At 47.1% G+C, this 12,301-nt stretch overlaps 1 protein-coding gene across 3 annotated transcripts in view; it reads right to left on the reverse strand.

The window, feature by feature from the left end:
• The window catches only part of LOC133417421 (disheveled-associated activator of morphogenesis 1-like), a 48,572-nt gene that overhangs the window by 33,185 nt on the left and 3,086 nt on the right, over positions 1–12,301 (reverse strand). Inside the window, exon 1 of one of the 3 annotated variants that reach the window (XM_061705195.1) lies at positions 199–370. The exons of the other annotated variants lie outside the window; for them this stretch is intronic. The gene's annotated coding sequence lies outside the window, so the exon portion shown is untranslated. Of the gene's footprint in view, positions 1–198; positions 371–12,301 lie in introns of those variants that run through there. 3 annotated transcript variants of the gene reach the window in all.

Raw genomic sequence — 12,301 nt, forward strand, 5'->3', positions numbered from 1 at the left:
CGATACAATCACCTGCGTCCTGAGGAGCGCGGTCCAGATTGTAAACAGAAGCGCGATAAAAGCCGCCCTGACCCCCGCACGCATTCCAGGCGGCAGATAGCAGGCGGCCGGCTCCCCTCTCCCGACCGTTCGTTTGGGCTTACCCTATCCAGGAGTCCTCTCCAACTCCTCCTCCACTTTTTTAAACCCTCAACTCACCGCAGCGTCCCCATTTCCGAGGTGATTAATCCACGCAGGTGGGAGGTCCTGCGCACCTTCGATCCCGGCGAGATTTCCGCACTTAGGCGGGAAAAAAGAAAAGGAGGCGTGCGACCCGGAGCGCTGGCCGGCAAAAACTTGTGCCCGTCGTTGAGATGTCCCTTCCCCTCGCTCCGCTGCAGAATGCAGAGGGGGCGTGGGGCAGGCAGATGTTACCGGCTCTGGGCCACGCCCCTTTTCAAAACTCCTTCACCCTAATTGGATGAAGTCCGGCGGAGGACACCGCCCAGCTCGGATCCTCCCCCCTCCCCCCGCTCGGCCTCTGGACGACTCGTTTCGGTGCGTTTAGAGAGCTGCACGAAGAAACACAAAAGCGAGGTGTGAAACGTGTGCGTCGTAAACGAGTGAAAGCGCAGCTGCACGTTGAATACAAATCATGTTCACAATAAACAACTAAGGGCAAATGTTTGAAGGATCGGCTCAAAGGATGAAGAAAATAATGAGACAAATAGTCAATATGACAACGTTCCATTCCGACGTTGGCCCTAACATTACTAACATCATTAACCCAACTGGAATAAAGCACACTCAGGCACAAAAAAACAATATTATTATGTTTGCTGGATAAGACTGACCATCATATTTTGCATTAAAAGAGGCTGTGAAGACTTTGGCACATATAGCCGCACGTATGTATGTTTGTATGTATATATATATATATATATATATATATATACACACACACACACACACACACACACACACACACACACACACGTATTTTACAAATCAATCCTATTGGTCTGTACCCATGTCGTCTGTTATTTGATGCTACTAATTACTTTAAAAGTTGAAAATAGCTTGAGAACAAATTGATGATCTTTCTTGAACGCTCAACTGTCTGAGAAGCGTCATAAAACTCCGCCCTCTTTCTTCAGTGCGTAGGAGCCGTGCGGCATTATGTCTCCTCAAGATTAAAAGACTGGATGCTTTTTAGGTTGGATACATTTGAGTAGGCTTGTTTTGTTAAAAATGGATCACTGTATTGCTTGGTGCAGAAGGAACTGGTCAGCCACGAAAGTAAGTGTGTGGTAATTTCCAACTATTAAACTGCTTGGTCAGCTCATCGTTTTATTTATTGCATCAGTCGTGGCTCTAAGACCTTTGAGAAAGAGTTTGGGAAGATGATGCGTTTGTGGAGTATTTAAGTCTTTTCGTGATCACGTAATAAATTAGCAATTAAACACAATTTTGGGGCGCTGTTGTGTTGATGCGCACTATAAGGTATAATACCAACTTGAATGATGCGGTGATCGCTAACTCAAGCAAGATGGCGTTTTTTGGATACCCTGAAAAGTAGTGATTTTGGAGATTTGAGGATTTTGTCCGACAGCAGCAAAATGGACCCTCGATGTTTTGAAACCGGTCAAGGTCCCGTCACGAAGTCCGCTCAAACTAAACTGTTAACTGAAAACAGTTGTCGAGATGGCGCTGAGATTGGGTCACTTTGGGACGAAGCGTGACGCAGATTGTGTCAACGTGGAGCTCAGAAGTGACCATGGCGATGACTCGTTGCGTCAAAGCACTTTTCAGAATTGTGGAGCTCGGAGAGGAACACTCCTGTCGCGTTGAAAGCAATTGTTGCTTTCTGTAAGGGTTTCCGAAACTATATCAGATATTGGCGCTGATGGTGTCGGGGTTAGCCCAAACCCTTAAAACCCTAACCTAAACCGTTACGTGGCGAAATCCAGCTTCTCTGGGTCCGATTTTGCCCAACAGCGCCGCGTGCTTCACTTCGGTATGATCGGCATACCACCTGCGCGTAAGGGCGTTCGGCAACGCCGGCACCGGGGCGTGAAGGTTAACGCCTGACGCTCACGCCCTCGCCGCTCGTCGGGTCGAAACAATCGTCGGATCGGATCAAATCCGATTGCGAGATGCCGTGTCGCGACGTGTCGCACTTGCCTGCGTTCCGTGCGCAAGGCGAAGACATGCATCGAAGGATGTCATGTAATTTGTCGCAGGCGGTGCTGGTGCAGCCATGCGCGGCTAACACTGGAAAGCTGCACGGTGGCGGGCAGCCTGTGAAAAGAATGTCCTGCAGCTGGAATAACAGACGGGTCCGGTTCCCACGGAGGACTTCTGCACGCTCCGGACAGACCGGCAGATAAAGAATAAGCTGGGAATTGTGGCTCGCCGCGATATGCGGGGCGCCCGTTGATACAACAGGAAACATCGGCCGCGTCGTTCCAGTGTGTTCAGACTCGTTGATGCGTTCAGTAGACTGACTCCACCACACAGACAGAAACAGAAAACTAAGTTTCCCCCTAGAATAAGGTTTATGTTTCGTGTTCTGTTGCTGAACACGTCGCGTGTTGACAAAACAAGCCGGCAGGTGGCAGCGGGACAAACCAGGAAGTATGCAAATAAGCGAGGCGCCGGCAGACCGGAGGTGACCCTGAAAACGGTGCGCTGTGATTACAAGCCCGTTGACCGCATTTGCTCCGTCGACATGTCAAATAAAATAAATAATAATGGACTTTTGTTGACGTGAGACTCTAAAGTGCCCATAGGTGTGACTGTGAGTGCAGATGGTTGTTTGTTTGTATGTGCCCTGCGATTGGCTGGCAACCAGTTGAGGGCGTACCCCGCCTCCTGCCCGATGACAGCCGGGATAGGCTCCGGCACGCCGGCTACCCGAGTGAGGAGAAGCGGCTCAGAAAATGGATGGATGGATGTTGACGTGCTTGGTAGCGGTGCGGCACGCGAGGCTTGTCAGAACCGCGCCAAAACGGGCGGATTACAATCTGCTCTGGAACATCTCGACTCGTTGGTTTCTCCAGACAAAATCCGCCACCGCTGCCGCACGCTGGAAACAACTGTCAGCCCGGTGGTGACTGACAGTTGAGGAATGCGTGAAGGGGGCTAACGCTATATTTTGACTCCTGTCATGTGGTGGAAGTCAGCAGACTGCATTCAGGGCGGGCCCGGGCTCATAAATCCCACCAACGCGGCCCCTCCCTTGCAGGAGACCCCAACCGTCACAAATGAAACGCCTAAAGGGTCCGATGGGTTCCCACCCGCCCTTCGGTTGGCTTGTAATTACCCCCTGCAACAGTACGTCACCACTTTCGACATCCCACAATATGAGCAATCGTGAAAAGGGAGCTATGTTAGGCAAAACCACAAGTTTGGGAGTTTGGATTCGGGGTGTGCCGTATCATCACAAGGTCAACGGATGAACGTATCGACGTAAATCATATGACGAAGAGTCGGGAACACTACTTTGTTTCAAAGGTTTCTTTACTATGATACTGAAGAAATGAACTTTGGCGAGCAACTTAAAAGCCATTTTGTGTCAACAACGCAGACAGATTCACGCTGTAGTCGTAAATCTTTTGCCGTCCTGGACGGACGGGGGAAAAACTCGAACGTTCCCTGAAGCAAGGTGCGTACGGCTATTTTGCATACTTGGGAGCCCGACCCCGGCAATAACCTTCACGAACTACAACAGAAGACTCGTTGACACGCAAATCCTGCAAAATTGGCACAGCTGAGATGTTGAACAGTTGCAGAGCATTTATGCCCCCCCTCCCCCTTTGCCTTTTATACACAAAAGAGCGAAGGACACTTGTGGCCTTTCGCACAATATCTCACAATCAGATCATATTTATACTTGTCTGACAGCAACAATTGCTTTCAACACAACCGCGCAGTTCAAGTGAGGAAACGCCGCATCTGTTACGGATCTCAATCGACACTAGAATGGAACCTCGCCTTTCGTGATTCATCCACAAAGTCTGATGAAAACTTTACGAAATTCAATGCAGGAATTCGTGTAAATCCAAGTCATCCGTTCCAGACATGCAAAAATGTAAAACAAAAAATACATTTGATATATAGTTTTACATTAAAAAAAAAGTGTGTGAAAGAAATGTGACTAATGAAGTGGATGAATGAACATTTAACATCATTTTTACCTTTATTGAAGACTTTTGATGGCGTTGAATTCTATCGTGTTTCTGTCTTTCTTTAGAAAATGGCTGACAGCAACATCACAACACTCGCGTGGCTTAAGTGTGCAAACACCTTTGCAACATTGCCTGCACAGACGCACAATACAACAGTACTCACGGTCACACAATCTTTATCCTCTGCATAGAACGACTAATATTAGTGCCGTACTGATGAGCGGAGAGAGGAGTCGTCACGTCTCAATGAATGACGTTTGTCTTATACTGCCCCCAGGTGGCCAAGGCGGGCACACCAGAAGGAACAGCACAATGGCAATTCAAATGCTGCAGAGTCAGAAAAACGGTTGAATTCTCTTTAATTACATCATTACTGTATGTTTTGATAAAGTACAATATTATGGAGTGCTATTTCTCATTAAAATACAAAACTTGTTTGTTTTTCGGGTGGAACGGATGAATGCATTTCCATTTCTTTCAACGGGAACAGATCACGTGACGGCACATATTAACCTCGTATCCGACGGCGCCGCCGTACCTCTCGAGGAGGAAAATTGCCAGGTCGAGTTTGTTTCGACGGAATGAGCGATATGTCAAAAATGTGGAACATTTGGAGCTTTTACAGGCTGTGTCAAAGGGGCTCCGGATGGCAAGCAAGGCCCTTGATGAACTTTTTTTGTTTGTTTGTTTGTTTTCTGGATGAGAGGGCAAAAATTCCCCACAGGCGCGCTCTTGCGGAAACGTGCTAGAAAGTCTTTCCAGACGCCCCTGCGAACTGTGACTAAACGTTGAGCGGCGAACGTGCCTGGTAACAGATTGACAGAGTCGCCAGGTTGCGAGGCCGAGGCTTAACTTGTTGATCCCTCCAGATGTAGGCCAAGCGCAGCGCCGTGGCAAACGTGCGCTTGAGGTTTTTGTCTTCCACAGTCGACCAAAACCGTCGGCGGAGGAACATGACGAACAATGATTACGGCCATTCGCAAAAGGCCGAAAGTCTGCCTGCCGTCCAGGCAACGTCTCCGGGGCGGAGCGGCAGCCGGTGAGCACTGAGCCGCTTATCTCGCGATGTCGTAAGCTCGACCTGAGCGGCGGGTGAAAGGTGTCTGCGATGTTTGGCCATGTTCACGAGTCAACTGGGTCCACTTGACTGTCTCTGTGCCCTGCGGCGACGCACGCAGAAAAACGCTAACTAAACTTGAGGTAGCTGTGTGCTAAAACTACATTTGCAACTAAATCTTTAGTGGGACGCCGGCCACCCCCCCCCCATAAAAATAAAAGTGGAGTTCTGCCAAAATGGCTCAATAGTCCAACTAAACATGGAATGAAAACCATCATCGTCCAGCAAGTGTGTTTTGTCTATTTTGTTGTGTTTTTGTTTAAGTACGGTGGTGGCGCTAATTGGCATGTGCGAAGCGTGCGATGGCACAGGGCGGCACGGCTGTTGAGGGCGGCCATTTGTTTTAGTCCCATTCCGCTATTTACCCGATCCGGAAGGAAGTGCTATCATCTGTTTTGTTGAAGTACTTTAGTTTGCTCGTACACAGGATTGGCCAAATGTTTGTTAGCCTACCGTATATCTCTTGGTGCTTTTTTTCGTATATATAGATATTCAACTGACCGACTTGAAACGTTTCAACAAATTCAATTGGAACGTGCGATGGACATGAGCAGCTCCAATGACGACAACTCGGTTAAAGGAAATGAATGACATTATCACACTTCAAGGCAGTCACCAATGTGGAGGACAAAAGACAAAGACATGGATGAATGAATGAGTAACGCATTCACTGTCAATATCGCAGTTTATATTTCATGGTCTGTCATAGAGAAAAGGTTTTATGGGTTTTTGTGCAGTACAGTAGAGGAAGAAGGCGGAAGAAAAGAAGAAGATGAAGACTTCAAATTTCCGCAACAGCGATGGTCATTTCCGGGAGCCCTTCTATGACGTTCTGCATCATACTTTTCTTAGCATTAAGCTAGCAAACTTTGGTGAAATGATAACCAAAGTTTCGGTGAACATATCGGTGTTTAAATAATCAGTTAAATTTTCTGTGTCCATTTTACACTAAACTTTACCGTAACATCAATGCTAATTTCCGTTAGCTATTCTATGGCGTTCTGCAGCACATGTTAGCATTAAGCTAGCAGACTTTTGCTCCTTTGTGGTTTGATTGAACATTTTGGAGTTGAAATAAACAATGTTCAGTTCTCTCTTGTTTTCTGTGGCAGTTTTACAGAACACTCCGCAGCATTTGGAGAACCCCGAGCGAGGGAGTCTTCTTTTTGTTCCTTCGAAGTGATGTTCGCTGACAGTCGTCCATTACTCGAGAGAGTGACAATTGGCACAAAGGAATACTTTACAAAGTGTAGTTCAAATGTGTTTCACGTGTGGAGGAGTGGTAAACCTAGAATTATTATGATTGTTCTTTTTCTAACATGGTCTCGCTGTATCGCAGATTTTCCCCGTTTGCGCGTGGGTCCGGTCCGTATCCCCCCCGCAATAAAATGGGGGTTCACTGCATGTCCTTATATGACGCAGGGGATTAGCACTAATTGAGAGGCTCCACGGCCCGAATGCTCGGCTCCCAAACCAGCCACCAAAAGTAAGGCCGTGTAGCCTAAACAAAATTCCCCGCTCGGAGAAAACTTGTCGGAACTCGAGAGGGCTTTCCTGCGGGGCGGGGTGGCGGCATGTCGCGAGCGGAGCGAAGCGCGCCGGCCGCTCTCCTTTCCGGCACGGTCTGCAGCTGCATCTGATATCCGCCTGCCGCTTTCCAGTCCCGCTACGCGCGCTTGGCTTTCGCGACGGGCCGAGACGGCGCTTGGCATCCCGTCAGGTTCCTTGAAAGAAACCGAATGCAACAGGATGTCGTCGCCACGCCGCAATTGGTCCCGTTAGGTGGCTGAAATGACCTCGGCTACAACTGACACCACCGTGACCACTTGTAGACGAGCGGTGGCCTCTTTAAAGCCGAAGCGACGGCTTTAAAGAGGTTGTATCTCAAGGCACCACTGCCGGCACGGCCTGAGAGAAACTACAAAAATAAATATATTATTCAACCCCCCCAAGAAACGCCAGGTGCTCCCCGCCCCTCGCCATTATATGAGAAAATGAAGTTACAACATAACCTCACAAGAATAGCTTAGCTTAGATCGATGCCGTATTGAAGGTAAGCACTCGTTTTTTTGTCATTCCAATTTTTTTTGCCACAATTTGAAATTGGTTAGCACACGATAAGGTAAAACCTCTTCGGAAAGCGCAACCATTTGCTACTACCGACCGTGCATTTTTGGGCGTCACGCTTCTTGTGAGAACAGGCTCTGATTTTTTTTTATTTGGAGACACGTTGAGCACACACATCGGCGCGCGGCCCGGCCTGTTATTACCGTACGTGTCGCGGCCTGAACCCGACATTTGCTTTCAGATGAGCGGCTGGCGTGCGACCAATGTGGAATAAAACGGGGAGTCGCAGATGCGCAGAACTTTTCTCATTTCAGGTGTGCCAGGAGCGAATAATTTGCGTGAATGGCGTGACCGACAGCAGGGAAAAAGGCATGCGAGGGTTGAAACATGAATCCCACTTGGCCCGTAAAAACCTCCTCCCATCCTCCAAGGCTCAAACACACATTTACACACACGCGCACACACGGGCAGGGCTCACATGCTCCCTTTGTTCAAACCGCAGCGTGATCATCTTGTCTCCCGAGCGCTCACTTTTATATTACGGGACAACAGCCCCAGTCAACAGAACAAGCACAGTCTTACTTCATAAAGGCTTTGGAGCGCAAGGAGAGAAAAAAAAAATATCAATAAATCGTGCGGGGCAAGTTCAGATCGGCCCAAAAAGTATTTCTTGCTGAGCTGTGAGGACTGCAGATGAGAAGGGATGGTTTCCTCAAGCTACGAGGCCACGTTTTGTTGAACACAATCTCGATATCTCCCATTTTCATCCGTCACAGGTAGATCACCTATAAAGAACTCAAGGGGAAGCATTTTAACGTCTCTAAAATCAAAAACTAGGCTACAAAAGTCACATAAAAACTAGCTAGCTGCTAACACAAGAAGCTAACTCACCAACCTTCATCATAGATGTTCAAAATCAAGGCCCGGCCGGGGGCCATTTTATGTGGCCCGCGAAAGCAAATCATGCTCGTCAATTTCCGTGATTTTGGCTCAAATCTGGACCCAAATTCCAAATTGTCATAATAATAAACAATAATGTTGAGATATTGCATTTTTCCGTTACCAAACCCTTCTTCTACAGTAACTGAAACAATACTGGAACAAACTATTATCCTTGTCTTCTGATTTCAAAACTAGTGGTAATAATACGATTTGGTGATTAAACATTTCCCTCTCAGGGAAATCAGAACTACAATGCGGCCCGAGACAAAAATGAGTTTGACGACCCTGGTCTACATCTTCACTCCATTTTGTCAATCACAAACGGATGGACTTGAAAGAAGACTTTACACCGATTTTGTCGGGCTGATCAGTATCGACCGATATTTTGCATTTTATGCTGATCGGCAGATCAATGTCATCATTGATCGGCTCCATCGTGCACAGTATATTTGCATCCAAAAGCTAGTTTTTGGATGCTAGTTTTTTTTTAGTTTAAAACAAAGTAATTTAATTACAGTAAGTTAGCACCATTATTCGTGTCATGTTGTAATGTTGGTTTGACCTGACTGATTAGAATACACGATGTGACGAGAGCGGTGATTTCCGACCTTTATGGAGCCAAGGAACATATTTTACAATTGAAAAATCTCACGGCACACCAACAAACACAAATGTCACCATAAGCGGATCCATTAATGACTGTATGTACTTCCTGCCATTTAATAGAAGACCATTCATTTGTTCTGTCTGTCACTATGTCTCGCTGGCATAAATAAAGGAACAAAGATACATTTATTGTAAATAGAATTTTTGGAGCAATTAAGTACACAAGTATATACAGTAAATGAACAGGTCATTTCAATAGACACATTGCTCCATCATGTGATCGGATCGCTGATCGGTTATCGTTTTTTTCAATTCACTGATCGGTGATCGGCCCCAAAAATCCTGATCGTGTAAAGCCTACTGGAAAGCATGCCTATTCGGAAATGGAGAAAACGTTTCAGTGAGAAATATGCCGCAGAAAACTTCAATTAGTGGGAGAAGTAAAGGTAAAAGTCTTCAGTTCAATGACTCAAAAGAGCAGCAATTCGGAAACAGGAAAAAACATGCCACAAAAACTAACTAACGGCTGGCATGATAAACTAATATACAAGTCTATATCTTCACGCAGTGTCTCAAATGAACAACAATTCGGAAATTGAAGAAAAAGTTTTGGCGAACACTATGCGAAGCACTCACAAAAAAAACGTTTTCAGGAAAACGATGCCACAAAGGCAGCTAGCAACAAAGGTAGCAGTTGATATCTTCACTCCGTGGTTCAAATGCATGACGATTCTGAAACTGTGAAAAAACATGCCACAAAAACTAGCTAGCGGATAGCATGAGTAGCTAACATAGCAGTCTATATGGTCACTCAATGACTCAAATGAACGACAATTCGAAAACCAGGAAGATGTTTAGCGGAAAACTATGCCACAAAAGCCGAACAAACACTTGCTCACGGCTAGCTCGAGTAACTAACGTAGCAGTCTTCGTCTTTGCTCAATGACTCAAAAACACAACAATTCTGGGAAAAGGTTTTGGGAAAAACTTGTGCCGCACAAGTAAACAAAACAAAACAAAAACAAAAGATGGTACAGTGACTCAAAAACACAACAATTCTGGAAAAGGTTTTTGGAAAAACTTGCACCGCACAAGTAAACAAAACAAAAACAAAAGATGGTACAAACGTCTCTGCCTTTGATGCCCAGTACAACAGTCAATGGTGGTTAATTTTTGAAATGACAGCACTTTTTAACGACGAAAAAATGTTAAGCAAAGGAAGGAAGGAGGACAATCCGTTAAGGCGCCATAACTCAGCACAACGCCTGTTCGCTAGGGATGCGCACACCGCGCGACAGTGGGCCGCAATCTCCGACCAGAGTGCGCTGCCCTTTGAACCCGAGACAATGAGGAGGGTCAAGAGGCCTTGTGGTCTTTGGGGGTGGCATAATCAGTGGGTGGCTTTCCGAGGGTTCTCGAGAAAAAAATACAATAGCACAAGAAGCAAGCGAGTTTGAAATGAATGTCATGTAAAAGTAGTTTACTCACTACAGGGGTTTTACTAGACTTACGAGTTGAATTCATTCGTGACCGATTTACTTGTTTAGCCGCAACTGCTTTCTTGCCGCAGCTCCTAGTTGGTGCGAAGCAAGTTAGCTTTGTGCTTAGCGTTGAGAAAGCCGGGAAGATGGTCGACTGTCGGTCGCAGACGCACGTACGGCCGGCATCTCCTCCAGCTTCGTGGTCGGACGTGCTTGAAGCCATTATCACGCCGATGCGGTGACATCATGAACAAGCGTTATTGCAATTGGTCGGCAGAGTCCAACTATATATCGTAGGCCAAATTTATACCGCATTTAGCGCGCACCACGAGAAGCAGTCGACGACTTTACTCCTTATTGTCTAACAGTAAAAACAGATGGACTCGAAAAGCATGACTGTTTGGAACCAAGGGAAACCTTTCCAAAAAAATGTGTCACAAAACATTGCTTGTGGTTACAGCTTGAAGCTAACGAAGCAGTCCACACCTTCACTCGGGAATCCTTCTTGTCAAACAGCACAAACAGGTGCACGGCAATTCGGAAACAGAGAAAACAATGTGGGAAAAATAAGCCACAAAAACTAGCTAGTGGCTAGCACACTACGCTAGCGCAGCACCAAAATCACTCAGTGACGGAAATACACAAAGATTCAGAAACCGAGAAAGGTTTCGGGGAATACTACGCCCCAAAATCTAGTGGCTCGCGCTAATGTCGCAATGTACATCTTCACTCAGTGACTCAAATGCTCGACAATTCGGATAGATAGGCCCCAAACGTCGCACGAACACTAGCTAGTTAGTGGCTAGTGTGAGAAGATAACTTCGCATAGCACTAGTTTTTGTTAAAGTGCGCAAACAAACTCAAATGCACGGCAACAAGGAAATGCGGAAAGGTTGCAGGAAATATATGCCACAAAAACATTAACGTAGCAGTCAAAATTTTCACTCAGAGCTTTTTTGAAAATAATCTTTGGTTTCAGTTTCCACTACAAATCACATTAGGCGACTTTCTGCTTCATTAATCAGCAATGAATCGTGTCCAGCAATGTTCCAAGTTTAGGGTCCTAGTTCAGCCTTCAGCTCCACTTCTAATGACGGACGTTTGCACGTGAATAATTGCGACAATGAGCTCTTCGGCTTGGCAACAATGCGCAGAATGTGAACTTGCGTCTGGGGCGTGACCAACGCTGCTCGCCGAAGGGCCAGCTGTTCCAACAACGGGGACAAGTGCAAAGCCGGAGGGCCGGATTGGGGGTAGGGTGTGGCATCGTGTGATGGTAGAGGTTTGGGGGGGTGATAGGGGGGTGGTGGTGACAGACCCTGCCTGGACGGAGGAGGGATGCTAAATGAAGCCATTGTCCGGCTCAAACGAAGCACAAAGGCGAAAACGGGCCGATTGTTGCCGTGGAAGGATTTCGGCATCCATCAGGCAGCGAGGAGCGGACGTGACAAGAGCAAAAACAGACGCACCGACACGGAGTTGTCGTTAGAGGAGGTCACATGACTCGGGTGGCGGTCGGTGGTGGGAAGTAACAAAGTGCCAATACTTTGTTTCTGTACTGAAGTAAATGTGTTATTTCATGGCGTTTCTCTCGGCTGCACTGCTTCCAGTAGTGGTATTTTGCGTTTTTTTAGAGAGGCGAAGTGGAGCTCGCGTAAGGCCCGGGTGTCAAAGTCAAAGTCTGTACTTTCTGTACTCAGCACTCGTACATTTACCAGACTCTACTTGAGTACTTTTCCTCCCCGCAGCAGCGCATCCCGCCAGCGTGCTGACATAAGGCGACGGCGGCGAGGTGGGGCTCAGCCGCACCAACGCCGCTAAATGACATCCGCTGCCGAAAGATCCCCCCCCCCCCCCCCGCATGCTGCCTTGATGAAGGACGAGCAGCACCCCCCTCGGTCCCCCCCCCTGAGCTCTTC

Source organism: Phycodurus eques, chromosome 18 (assembly GCF_024500275.1).
Source record: "Phycodurus eques isolate BA_2022a chromosome 18, UOR_Pequ_1.1, whole genome shotgun sequence".
Taxonomy (NCBI): Eukaryota; Metazoa; Chordata; class Actinopteri; order Syngnathiformes; family Syngnathidae; genus Phycodurus; species Phycodurus eques.